The 12,000-nt window shown below is 38.7% G+C and overlaps 1 non-coding gene across 1 annotated transcript; it reads left to right on the top strand.

Moving 5' to 3' along the window:
* Nucleotides 1-1,947: 1,947 nt before the first annotated feature.
* On the top strand, nucleotides 1,948-2,020 carry trnak-cuu (transfer RNA lysine (anticodon CUU)). Its single transcript has one exon. It is a non-coding gene; the product is annotated as a tRNA-Lys (tRNA).
* The last annotated feature ends 9,980 nt before the right edge of the window (nucleotides 2,021-12,000 follow it).

A 12,000-nucleotide genomic window follows, 5' to 3' on the forward strand; every position in this document is an offset into this window, starting at 1 on the left:
TATACTCAAGTAAAAGTAAAAGTATGTTGCATTAAAACTACTCTTAGAAGTACAATTCATCCCAAAAGTTACTGAAGTAGATGTAACGGAGTAAATGTAGCGCGTTACTACCCACCTCTGCACTTATGGTGCTGCTGTTCGCTTAAATTTGCTGTGTTTGAGTCTCGCTCAGAGACAAATTCCTTTGGCGAAAATGACGCCGATTAGCCAACATGGGAATGGCGTGGATTGGCGCGTTAGCGACACTGCCAGTTCCTGAAAGGTAGTGACTATCAGCACATGGGCCCATGCAGTCGGGCGAACTAACTGAAGGCAACAGAAGGTCCAGGCAAAGAAGTCATGAATAGATAAGTGATCCCTCCATGTTATGCTGGGGGAAACACTCAGTACCTACAATGAGGCACAGTCCTCCTCCCCTCCCCCCCTCGTACTAAAAGGGAACTCCAATAAAATGGCTTCATGGAATAACAGAGGTCTGCCACGTCCGTCGTCGGCCCTGATTGACAAGCACTGTCCCCCAGGCTGCGGTAGCGTCTCTAATCCCGCCGGTATGACCGTTGGAATGCCAGCCCAGTCGGACACTGTGAGGAGGCAGACAGTCGGCCCCCCCAGACCCCCAAACCCCCATAACTGCAAGCAGAAACAGATGCACAGGCGCTGGTTTGTTTGTAATTGATTTTCAAGGACAACATTTTGTTGTCATAGCTCGTCCAACAAGCTTCTGGCTGGCGCCCTGTTGCTTATCAACCACAGGGTGTCAGGTGGCGTACACCACCAACCACCTACCAGGACTATCTTGGACAACAAACTCTTCTTCAGAGCATCGGAAGATGACATCTTTGATTGATTGATTGATTGATTGATTGAAACTTTTATTTGTAGATTACACAGTACAGTACATTTTCCGACAATTGACCACTAAATGGTCCATCCATCCATCCATCCTCTTCCGCTTATCCGAGGTCGGGTCGCGGGGGCAGCAGCCTAAGCAGGGAAGCCCAGACTTCCCTCTCCCCAGCCACTTCGTCCAGCTCTTCCCGTGGGACCCCGAGGCGTTCCCAGGCCAGCCGGGAGACATAGTCTTCCCAACGTGTCCTGGGTCTTCCCCGCAGCCTCCTACCGGTCGGACGTGCCCTAAACACCTCCCTAGGGAGGCGCTCGGGTGGCATCCTGACCAGATGCCCGAACCCCCTCATCTGGCTCCTCTCGATGTGGAGGAGCAGCGGCTTTACTTTGAGCTCCCCCCGGATGACAGAGCTTCTCACCCTATCTCTAAGGGAGAGCCCCGCCACTCGGCGGAGGAAACTCATTTGGGCCGCTTGTACCCGTGATCTTGTCCTTTCGGTCATAACCCAAAGCTCATGACCATAGGTGAGGATGGGAACGTAGATCGACCGGTAAATTGAGAGCTTTGCCTTCCGGCTCAGCTCCTTCTTCACCACAACGGATCGATACAGCGTCCGCATTACTGAAGACGCCGCACCGATCCGCCTGTCGATCTCACGATCCACTCTTCCCTCACTCGTGAACAAGACTCCGAGGTACTTGAACTCCTCCACTTGGGGCAAGATCTCCTCCCCAACCCGGAGATGGCACTCCACCCTTTTCCGGGTGAGAACCATGGACTCGGACTTGGAGGTGCTGATTCTCATCCCAGTCGCTTCACACTCGGCTGCGAACCGATCCAGCGAGAGCTGAAGATCCTGGTTAGTACATGAGAACTGATACCATGAATTGATTAACGTGGACCCCGACTTAAACAAGTTGAAAACTTTATTGGGGTGCCACTAAATGGTAACACCCCAATAAAGTTTTCAACTTGTTCAAGTCGGGGTTCACGTTAATCAATTCATGGTATCAATTCTCATGTACTAACAAAACATTGATAACAAATCAACTCTCAACAATCAAATCTCAAGTTATTGTAGTGTTACTCAAGATAGTAAGGCCTGGCTAGCTCAGTCGGTAGAGCATGAGACTCTTAATCTCAGGGTCGTGGGTTCGAGCCCCACGTTGGGCGAAGATCTTTTGAGCAGTAGAGTGACCTCCACGAAATGAATGCTAGTGTGAATACTGAAATGCTGACAGAATGTAGTTTGAATTGCCAGGAAAAACGAAATTTGGTTTGGAACTTTGGGAAAGGGTTCATTTAAATGTCCAGGATGAGTGGAATGTGTTGATGTTTGAGTAGGTTGAATCATTTGGGTATTGTGCAACTTGGAAAAATGTACCATTCGTTTCAATGGGAACTTCCTGGAAATTGGAGAATTTTGGGAAAAGCGGGATCTCCTTCGTGGAGGGGGGGTGATTTGGTGACCACAGATGAGGCGCTAGCTGTCCAAAGTCAGGACCCAGGGTGGACCACTCATCTGGACTCTCACTATTATGTTAGATCTACTATGGACTGGACTCTCACTATTATGTTAGATCCACTATGGACTGGACTCTCATTATTATGTTAGATCCACTATGGACTGGACTCTTACTATTATGTTAGATCTACTATGGACTGGACTCTCACACTATTATGTTAGATCCACTATGGACTGGACTCTCACTATTATGTTAGATCCACTATGGACTGGACTCTCACTATTATGTTGGATCTACTATGGACTGGACTCTCACACTATTATGTTAGATCCACTATGGACTGGACTCTCATTATTATGTTAGATCCACTATGGACTGGACTCTTACTATTATGTTAGATCTACTATGGACTGGACTCTCACACTATTATGTTAGATCCACTATGGACTGGACTCTCACTATTATGTTAGATCCACTATGGACTGGACTCTCACTATTATGTTGGATCTACTATGGACTGGACTCTCACACTATTATGTTAGATCCACTATGGACTGGACTCTCACTATTATGCTAGATCCACTATGGACTGGACTCTCACTATTATGTTAGATCCACTATGGACTGGACTCTCACACTATTATGTTAGATCCACTATGGACTGGACTCTCACACTATTATGTTAGATCCACTATGGACTGGACTCTCACTATTATGTTAGATCCACTATGGACTGGACTCTCACACTATTATGTTAGATCCACTATGTACTGGACTCTCACAATATTATATTAGATCCACTATGGACTGGACTCTCACACTATTATGTTAGATCTACTATGGACTGGACTCTCACTATTATGTTAGATCCACTATGGACTGGACTCTCACTATTATGTTAGATCTACTATGGACTGGACTCTCACTATTATGTTAGATCTACTATGGACTGGACTCTCACTATTATGTTAGATCCACTATGGACTGGACTCTCACTATTATGTTAGATCCACTATGGACTGGACTCTTACTATTATGTTAGATCTACTATGGACTGGACTCTCACACTATTATGTTAGATCCACTATGGACTGGACTCTTACTATTATGTTAGATCTACTATGGACTGGACTCTCACACTATTATGCTAGATCCACTATGGACTGGACTCTCACTATTATGTTAGATCCACTATGGACTGGACTCTCACACTATTATGTTAGATCCACTATGGACTGGACTCTCACACTATTATGTTAGATCCACTATGTACTGGACTCTCACAATGTTATGTTAGATCCACTATGGACTGGACTCTCACACTATTATGTTAGATCTACTATGGACTGGACTCTCACTATTATGTTAGATCCACTATGGACTGGACTCTCACTATTATGTTAGATCTACTATGGACTGGACTCTCACTATTATGTTAGATCCACTATGGACTGGACTCTCACTATTATGTTAGATCTACTATGGACTGGACTCTCACTATTATGTTAGATCCACTATGGACTGGACTGTCACTATTATGCTAGATCCACTATGGACTGGACTCTCACACTATTATGTTAGATCCACTATGGACTGGACTCTCACACTATTATGTTAGATCCACTATGGACTGGACTCTCACACTATTATGTGAGATCTACTATGGACTGGACTCTCACTATTATGTTAGATCCACTATGGACTGGACTCTCACTATTATGTTAGATCTACTATGGACTGGACTCTCACTATTATGTTAGATCCACTATGGACTGGACTCTCACTATTATGTTAGATCCACTATGGACTGGACTCTCACACTATTATGTTAGATCCACTATGGACTGGACTCTTACTATTATGTTAGATCTACTATGGACTGGACTCTCACACTATTATGCTAGATCCACTATGGACTGGACTCTCACTATTATGTTAGATCCACTATGGACTGGACTCTCACACTATTATGTTAGATCCACTATGGACTGGACTCTCACACTATTATGTTAGATCCACTATGGACTGGACTCTCACTATTATGTTAGATCTACAATGGACTGGACTCTCACTATTATGTTAGATCCACTATGGACTGGACTCTCACACTATTATGTTAGATCCACTATGGACTGGACTCTCACTATCATGTTAGATCCACTATGGACTGGACTCTCACTATTATGTTAGATCCACTATGGACTGGACTCTCACTATTATGTTAGATCTACTATGGACTGGACTCTCACTATTATGTTAGATCCACTATGGACTGGACTCTCACTATTATGTTAGATCTACTATGGACTGGACTCTCACTATTATGTTATATCTACTATGGACTGGACTCTCACTATTATGTTAGATCCACTATGGACTGGACTCTCACACTATTATGTTAGATCCACTATGGACTGGACTCTCACACTATTATGTTAGATCCACTATGGACTGGACTCTCACACTATGATGTTAGATCCACTATGGACTGGACTCTCACACTATTATGTTAGATCCACTATGGACTGGACTCTCACTATTATGTTAAATCCACTATGGACTGGACTCTCACAATATTTTGTTAGATCCACTATGGACTGGACTCTCACACTATTAACTAGATCTACTCGACGTCCGTTGCACCGGTCGCCCAGGGAATTTTCTAGCTCCTAACCACCTTGGTTTTTGTCCTGAACATGAATGTTTTGACGGTGGAACGGTTGAAATGGGTTGAAAAATGAAGTCAAACTTAAGAAGGGTGGAAATATGTTACCAAAAAAAACGTCAATTCCTGGAAATTTGTTGAATGTGGAAAAATGGTAGTTTGAATTTCCAGGATGAGTTGATTGTGTTGAAGATGGAATGGTTTGAATGGGTTGAAGAATGTGGGAATTGTGGAAGTTTGAAAAAATGGCCAATTAATTTTTAATGGGGAAAATACAAAAAAAAAGGGAATTATAGGAAATCTGGGATTTTTTTTTATAGAATTGTTGAAGTAGAGCACGCAATTCCCAAACAAGCTGAATATTTTGAAGTTGGAACATTTAGAATCAGATGAAAAATGTGGGAGTTGTGGAACTTTGAAGAATGTTGTTTCAATGGGAATTTCCCCCAAATTTGGGAATTTTGGGAAGAGTGGGAATTTTTTTGAAAATGGTAAACAAAAATTTGAATGGTCTAAATAAATTGAAATAGTTGGTGTTGGAATTTTTCAAATTGGTCGAGAAATGTTGAAGTAGTAACATGTTGAATTGAGGAATGGTATTACGAAATTCCTGGAATTTCAGGAAAACCGGGAATTTTTCCAGTTCAAAAAACAACTTTGTTTTTTTGTCCTGATTAGAGAAATGTTTTGACGGTGAAACTGTTGAAATGCGCCGAAAAATGTGGAAGGAGTATAGATAGGTGGAAATAGGGCTTTGAAAAACCAGGAGTTCTGGAAAATCCTGGAATTTTTTTGAACTTGGAAAAAAGAGAGTTTGAATTTTCAGGATGGTGGAATATGTTGAAGGTAGAATGGTTTTAATGGGTTAAAAAAGTGGAAAAGGTGGAAGCTTGAAAAATGTCCCACTCATTTCAATGGGGATTTCATGGAAATTTGGGAATTTCGGGAAAAGCGAGAATTTTTTGGGGGAAAAAAGACTCAAATGTTCTGAATGAGTTAAATGGTTGGTGTTGGAAGTTTTTGAATCGGTTGAGAAATGTTCAAGTAGTAACATGTTGAATTGAGAAATGGTACTACGGAATTCCTGGAATTTCAGGAAAAGCGGGAATTTTTCCAGTTAAAAAAATAATTTAGTTTTTTGTCCAATTCAGAGAATTGTTTTGACGGTTGAAACTGTTGAAATGCGCCGAAAAATGTGGAAGGAGTATAGATAGGTGGAAATAGGGCTTTGAAAAACCAGGAGTTCTGGAAAATCCTGGAATTTTTTTGAACTTGGAAAAAAAAGAGTTTGAATTTTCCGGATGGTGGAATATGTTGAAGGTAGAATGGTTTTAATGGGTTAAAAAAGTGGAAAAGGTGGAAGCTTGAAAAATGTCCCACTCATTTCAATGGGGATTTCATGGAAATTTGGGAATTTCGGGAAAAGCGAGAATTTTTTGGGGAAAAAAAGACTCAAATGTTCTGAATGAGTTAAATGGTTGGTGTTGGAAGTTTTTGAATCGGTTGAGAAATGTTCAAGTAGTAACATGTTGAATTGAGAAATGGTATTACGGAATTCCTGGAATTTCAGGAAAAGCGGGAATTTTTCCAGTTAAAAAAACAATTTCGTTTTTTGTCCAATTCAGAGAATTGCTTTGACGGTTTAAATTGTTGAAATGCGCCGAAAAATGTGGAAGGAGTATAGATAGGTGGAAATAGGGCTTTGAAAAACCAGGAGTTCTGGAAAATCCTGGAATTTTTTTGAACTTGGAAAAAAGAGAGTTTGAATTTTCCGGATGGTGGAATATGTTGAAGGTAGAATGGTTTTAATGGGTTAAAAAAGTGGAAATGGTGGAAGCTTGAAAAATGTCCCATTCTTTTCAATGGGGATTTCATGGAAATTTGGGAATTTCGGGAAAAGCGAGAATTTTTTTGGGGGAAAAAAAGACTTGAATGTTCTGAATGAGTTAAAATGGTTGGTGTTGGAAGTTTTTGAATCGGTTGAGAAATGTTCAAGTAGTAACATGTTGAATTGAAAAATGGTATTACAAAATTCCTGGAATTTCAGGAAAAACGGGAATTTTTCCAGTTCAAAAAACAACTTTGTTTTTTTGTCCTGATTAGAGAAATGTTTTGACGGTGAAACTGTTGAAATGCGTCGAAAAATGTGGAAGGAGTAAAGATAGGTGGAAATACGGCTTTGAAAAACCAGGAGTTCAGGAAAATCCTAAAAAATTTTTGAACTTGGAAAAAAGAGAGTTTGAATTTTCCGGATGGTGGAATATGTTGAAGGTAGAATGGTTTTAATGGGTTAAAAAAGTGGAAATGGTGGAAGCTTGAAAAATGTCCCACTCATTTCAATGGGGATTTCATGGAAATTTGGGAATTTCGGGAAAAGCGAGAATTTTTTGGGGAAAAAAAAGACTTGAATGTTCTGAATGAGTTAAAATGGTTGGTGTTGGAATGTTTCGAATCTGTAGAGAAATGTTGAAGTAGCAACATGTTGAATTGAGAAATGGTATTACGGAATTCCTGGAATTTCAGGAAAATCGGGAATTTTTCCAGTAAAAAAAACAATTTCGTTTTTTGTCCAATTCAGAGAATTGTTTTGACGGTTTAAATTGTTGAAATGCGCCGAAAAATGTGGAAGGAGTATAGATAGGTGGAAATAGGGCTTTGAAAAACCAGGAGTTCTGGAAAATCCTGGAATTTTTTTGAACTTGGAAAAAAAAGAGTTTGAATTTTCCGGATGGTGGAATATGTTGAAGGTAGAATGGTTTTAATGGGTTAAAAAAGTGGAAATGGTGGAAGCTTGAAAAATGTCCCATTCATTTCAATGGGGATTTCATGGAAATTTGGGAATTTCGGGAAAAGCGAGAATTTTTTGGGGGAAAAAAAAGACTTGAATGTTCTGAATGGTTGGTTTTGGAATTTTTTGAATATGTCGAGAAATGTTGAAGTAGTAACATGTTGAATTGAGAAATGGTATTACGGAATTCCTGGAATTTCAGGAAAAACGGGAATTTTTCCAGTTCAAAAAACAACTTTGTTTTTTTGACCTGATTAGAGAAATGTTTTGACGGTGAAACTGTTGAAATGCGCCGAAAAATGTGGAAGGAGTAAAGATAGGTGGAAATACGGCTTTGAAAAACCGGGAGTTCTGGAAAATCCTGGAATTTTTTTGAACTTGGAAAAAAGAGAGTTTGAATTTTCCGGATGGCGGAATATGTTGAAGGTAGAATGGTTTTAATGGGTTAAAAAAGTGGAAATGGTGGAAGCTTGAAAAATGTCCCATTCATTTCAATGGGGATTTCATGGAAATTTGGGAATTTCGGGAAAAGCGAGAATTTTTTGGGAAAAAAAAAGACTTGAATGTTCTGAATGGTTGGTTTTGGAATTTTTTGAATATGTCGAGAAATGTTGAAGTAGTAACATGTTGAATTGAGAAATGGTATTACGGAATTCCTGGAATTTCAGGAAAAGCGGGAATTTTTCCAGTTAAAAAAACAATTTCGTTTTTTGTCCAATTCAGAGAATTATTTTGACGGTTTAAATTGTTGAAATGCGCCGAAAAATGTGGAAGGAGTATAGATAGGTGGAAATAGGGCTTTGAAAAACCAGGAATTCTGGAAAATCCTGGAATTTATTTTGAACTTGGAAAAAAGAGAGTTTGAATTTCCAGGCTGGTGGAATATGTTGAAGGTAGAATGGTTTTAATGGGTTAAAAAAGTGGAAATGGTGGAAGCTTGAAAAATGTCCCATTCTTTTCAATGGGGATTTCATGGAAATTTGGGAATTTCGGGAAAAGCGAGAATTTTTTTGGGGGAAAAAAAGACTTGAATGTTCTGAATGAGTTAAAATGGTTGGTGTTGGAAGTTTTTGAATCGGTTGAGAAATGTTCAAGTAGTAACATGTTGAATTGAAAAATGGTATTACGAAATTCCTGGAATTTCAGGAAAAACGGGAATTTTTCCAGTTCAAAAAACAACTTTGTTTTTTTGACCTGATTAGAGAAATGTTTTGACGGTGAAACTGTTGAAATGCGCCGAAAAATGTGGAAGGAGTAAAGATAGGTGGAAATACGGCTTTGAAAAACCGGGAGTTCTGGAAAATCCTGGAATTTTTTTGAACTTGGAAAAAAGAGAGTTTGAATTTTCCGGATGGTGGAATATGTTGAAGGTAGAATGGTTTTAATGGGTTAAAAAAGTGGAAATGGTGGAAGCTTGAAAAATGTCCCATTCTTTTCAATGGGGATTTCATGGAAATTTGGGAATTTCGGGAAAAGCGAGAATTTTTGGGGAAAAAAAAAGACTTGAATGTTCTGAATGGTTGGTTTTGGAATTTTTTGAATATGTCGAGAAATGTTGAAGTAGTAACATGTTGAATTGAGAAATGGTATTACAGAATTCCTGGAATTTCAGGAAAAGCGGGAATTTTTCCAGTTAAAAAAACAATTTCGTTTTTTGTCCAATTCAGAGAATTATTTTGACGGTTTAAATTGTTGAAATGCGCCGAAAAATGTGGAAGGAGTATAGATAGGTGGAAATAGGGCTTTGAAAAACCAGGAATTCTGGAAAATCCTGGAATTTATTTTGAACTTGGAAAAAAGAGAGTTTGAATTTCCAGGCTGGTGGAATATGTTGAAGGTAGAATGGTTTTAATGGGTTAAAAAAGTGGAAATGGTGGAAGCTTGAAAAATGTCCCATTCTTTTCAATGGGGATTTCATGGAAATTTGGGAATTTCGGGAAAAGCGAGAATTTTTTGGGGGGAAAAAAAGACTTGAATGTTCTGAATGAGTTAAAATGGTTGGTGTTGGAAGTTTTTGAATCGGTTGAGAAATGTTCAAGTAGTAACATGTTGAATTGAAAAATGGTATTACGAAATTCCTGGAATTTCAGGAAAAACGGGAATTTTTCCAGTTCAAAAAACAACTTTGTTTTTTTGACCTGATTAGAGAAATGTTTTGACGGTGAAACTGTTGAAATGCGCCGAAAAATGTGGAAGGAGTAAAGATAGGTGGAAATACGGCTTTGAAAAACCGGGAGTTCTGGAAAATCCTGGAATTTTTTTGAACTTGGAAAAAAGAGAGTTTGAATTTTCCGGATGGTGGAATATGTTGAAGGTAGAATGGTTTTAATGGGTTAAAAAAGTGGAAATGGTGGAAGTTTGAAAAATGTCCCATTCATTTCAATGAGGATTTCATGGAAATTTGGGAATTTCGGGAAAAGCGAGAATTTTTTGGGGGGAAAAAAAGACTTGAATGTTCTGAATGAGTTAAAATGGTTGGTGTTGGAAGTTTTTGAATCGGTTGAGAAATGTTGAAGTAGTAACATGTTGAATTGAAAAATGGTATTACGAAATTCCTGGAATTTCAGGAAAAACGGGAATTTTTCCAGTTCAAAAAACAACTTTGTTTTTTTGACCTGATTAGAGAAATGTTTTGACGGTGAAACTGTTGAAATGCGCCGAAAAATGTGGAAGGAGTAAAGATAGGTGGAAATACGGCTTTGAAAAACCGGGAGTTCTGGAAAATCCTGGAATTTTTTTGAACTTGGAAAAAAGAGAGTTTGAATTTTCCGGATGGTGGAATATGTTGAAGGTAGAATGGTTTTAATGGGTTAAAAAAGTGGAAATGGTGGAAGCTTGAAAAATGTCCCATTCATTTCAATGGGGATTTCATGGAAATTTGGGAATTTCGGGAAAAGCGAGAATTTTTTGGGAAAAAAAAAGACTTGAATGTTCTGAATGGTTGGTTTTGGAATTTTTTGACTATGTCGAGAAATGTTGAAGTAGCAACATGTTGAATTGAGAAATGGTATTACGGAATTCCTGGAATTTCAGGAAAAGCGGGAATTTTTCCAGTTAAAAAAACCATTTCGTTTTTTGTCCAATTCAGAGAATTATTTTGACGGTTTAAATTGTTGAAATGCGCCGAAAAATGTGGAAGGAGTATAGATAGGTGGAAATAGGGCTTTGAAAAACCAGGAATTCTGGAAAATCCTGGAATTTATTTTGAACTTGGAAAAAAAAGAGTTTGAATTTTCCGGCTGGTGGAATATGTTGAAGGTAGAATGGTTTTAATGGGTTAAAAAAGTGGAAATGGTGGAAGCTTGAAAAATGTCCCATTCATTTCAATGGGGATTTCATGGAAATTTGGGAATTTCGGGAAAAGCGAGAATTTTTTTGGGGGAAAAAAAGACTTGAATGTTCTGAATGAGTTAAAATGGTTGGTGTTGGAAGTTTTTGAATCGGTTGAGAAATGTTCAAGTAGTAACATGTTGAATTGAAAAATGGTATTACGAAATTCCTAGAATTTCAGGAAAAACGGGAATTTTTCCAGTTCAAAAAACAACTTTGTTTTTTTGACCTGATTAGAGAAATGTTTTGACGGTGAAACTGTTGAAATGCGCCGAAAAATGTGGAAGGAGTAAAGATAGGTGGAAATACGGCTTTGAAAAACCGGGAGTTCTGGAAAATCCTGGAATTTTTTTGAACTTGGAAAAAAGAGAGTTTGAATTTTCCGGATGGTGGAATATGTTGAAGGTAGAATGGTTTTAATGGGTTAAAAAAGTGGAAAAGGTGGAAGCTTGAAAAATGTCCCACTCATTTCAATGGGGATTTCATGGAAATTTGGGAATTTCGGGAAAAGCAAGAATTTTTTTGGGGGAAAAAAAAGACTTGAATGTTCTGAATGGTTGGTTTTGGAATTTTTTGAATATGTCGAGAAATGTTGAAGTAGTAACATGTTGAATTGAGAAATGGTATTACGGAATTCCTGGAATTTCAGGAAAAGCGGGAATTTTTCCAGTTAAAAAAACAATTTCGTTTTTTGTCCAATTCAGAGAATTATTTTGACGGTTTAAATTGTTGAAATGCGCCGAAAAATGTGGAAGGAGTATAGATAGGTGGAAATAGGGCTTTGAAAAACCAGGAATTCTGGAAAATCCTGGAATTTATTTTGAACTTGGAAAAAAGAGAGTTTGAATTTCCAGGCTGGTGGAATATGTTGAAGGTAGAATGGTTTTAATGGGTTAAAAAAGTG

This window comes from Nerophis lumbriciformis, linkage group LG39 (assembly GCF_033978685.3).
Source record: "Nerophis lumbriciformis linkage group LG39, RoL_Nlum_v2.1, whole genome shotgun sequence".
Lineage (NCBI taxonomy): Eukaryota > Metazoa > Chordata > Actinopteri > Syngnathiformes > Syngnathidae > Nerophis > Nerophis lumbriciformis.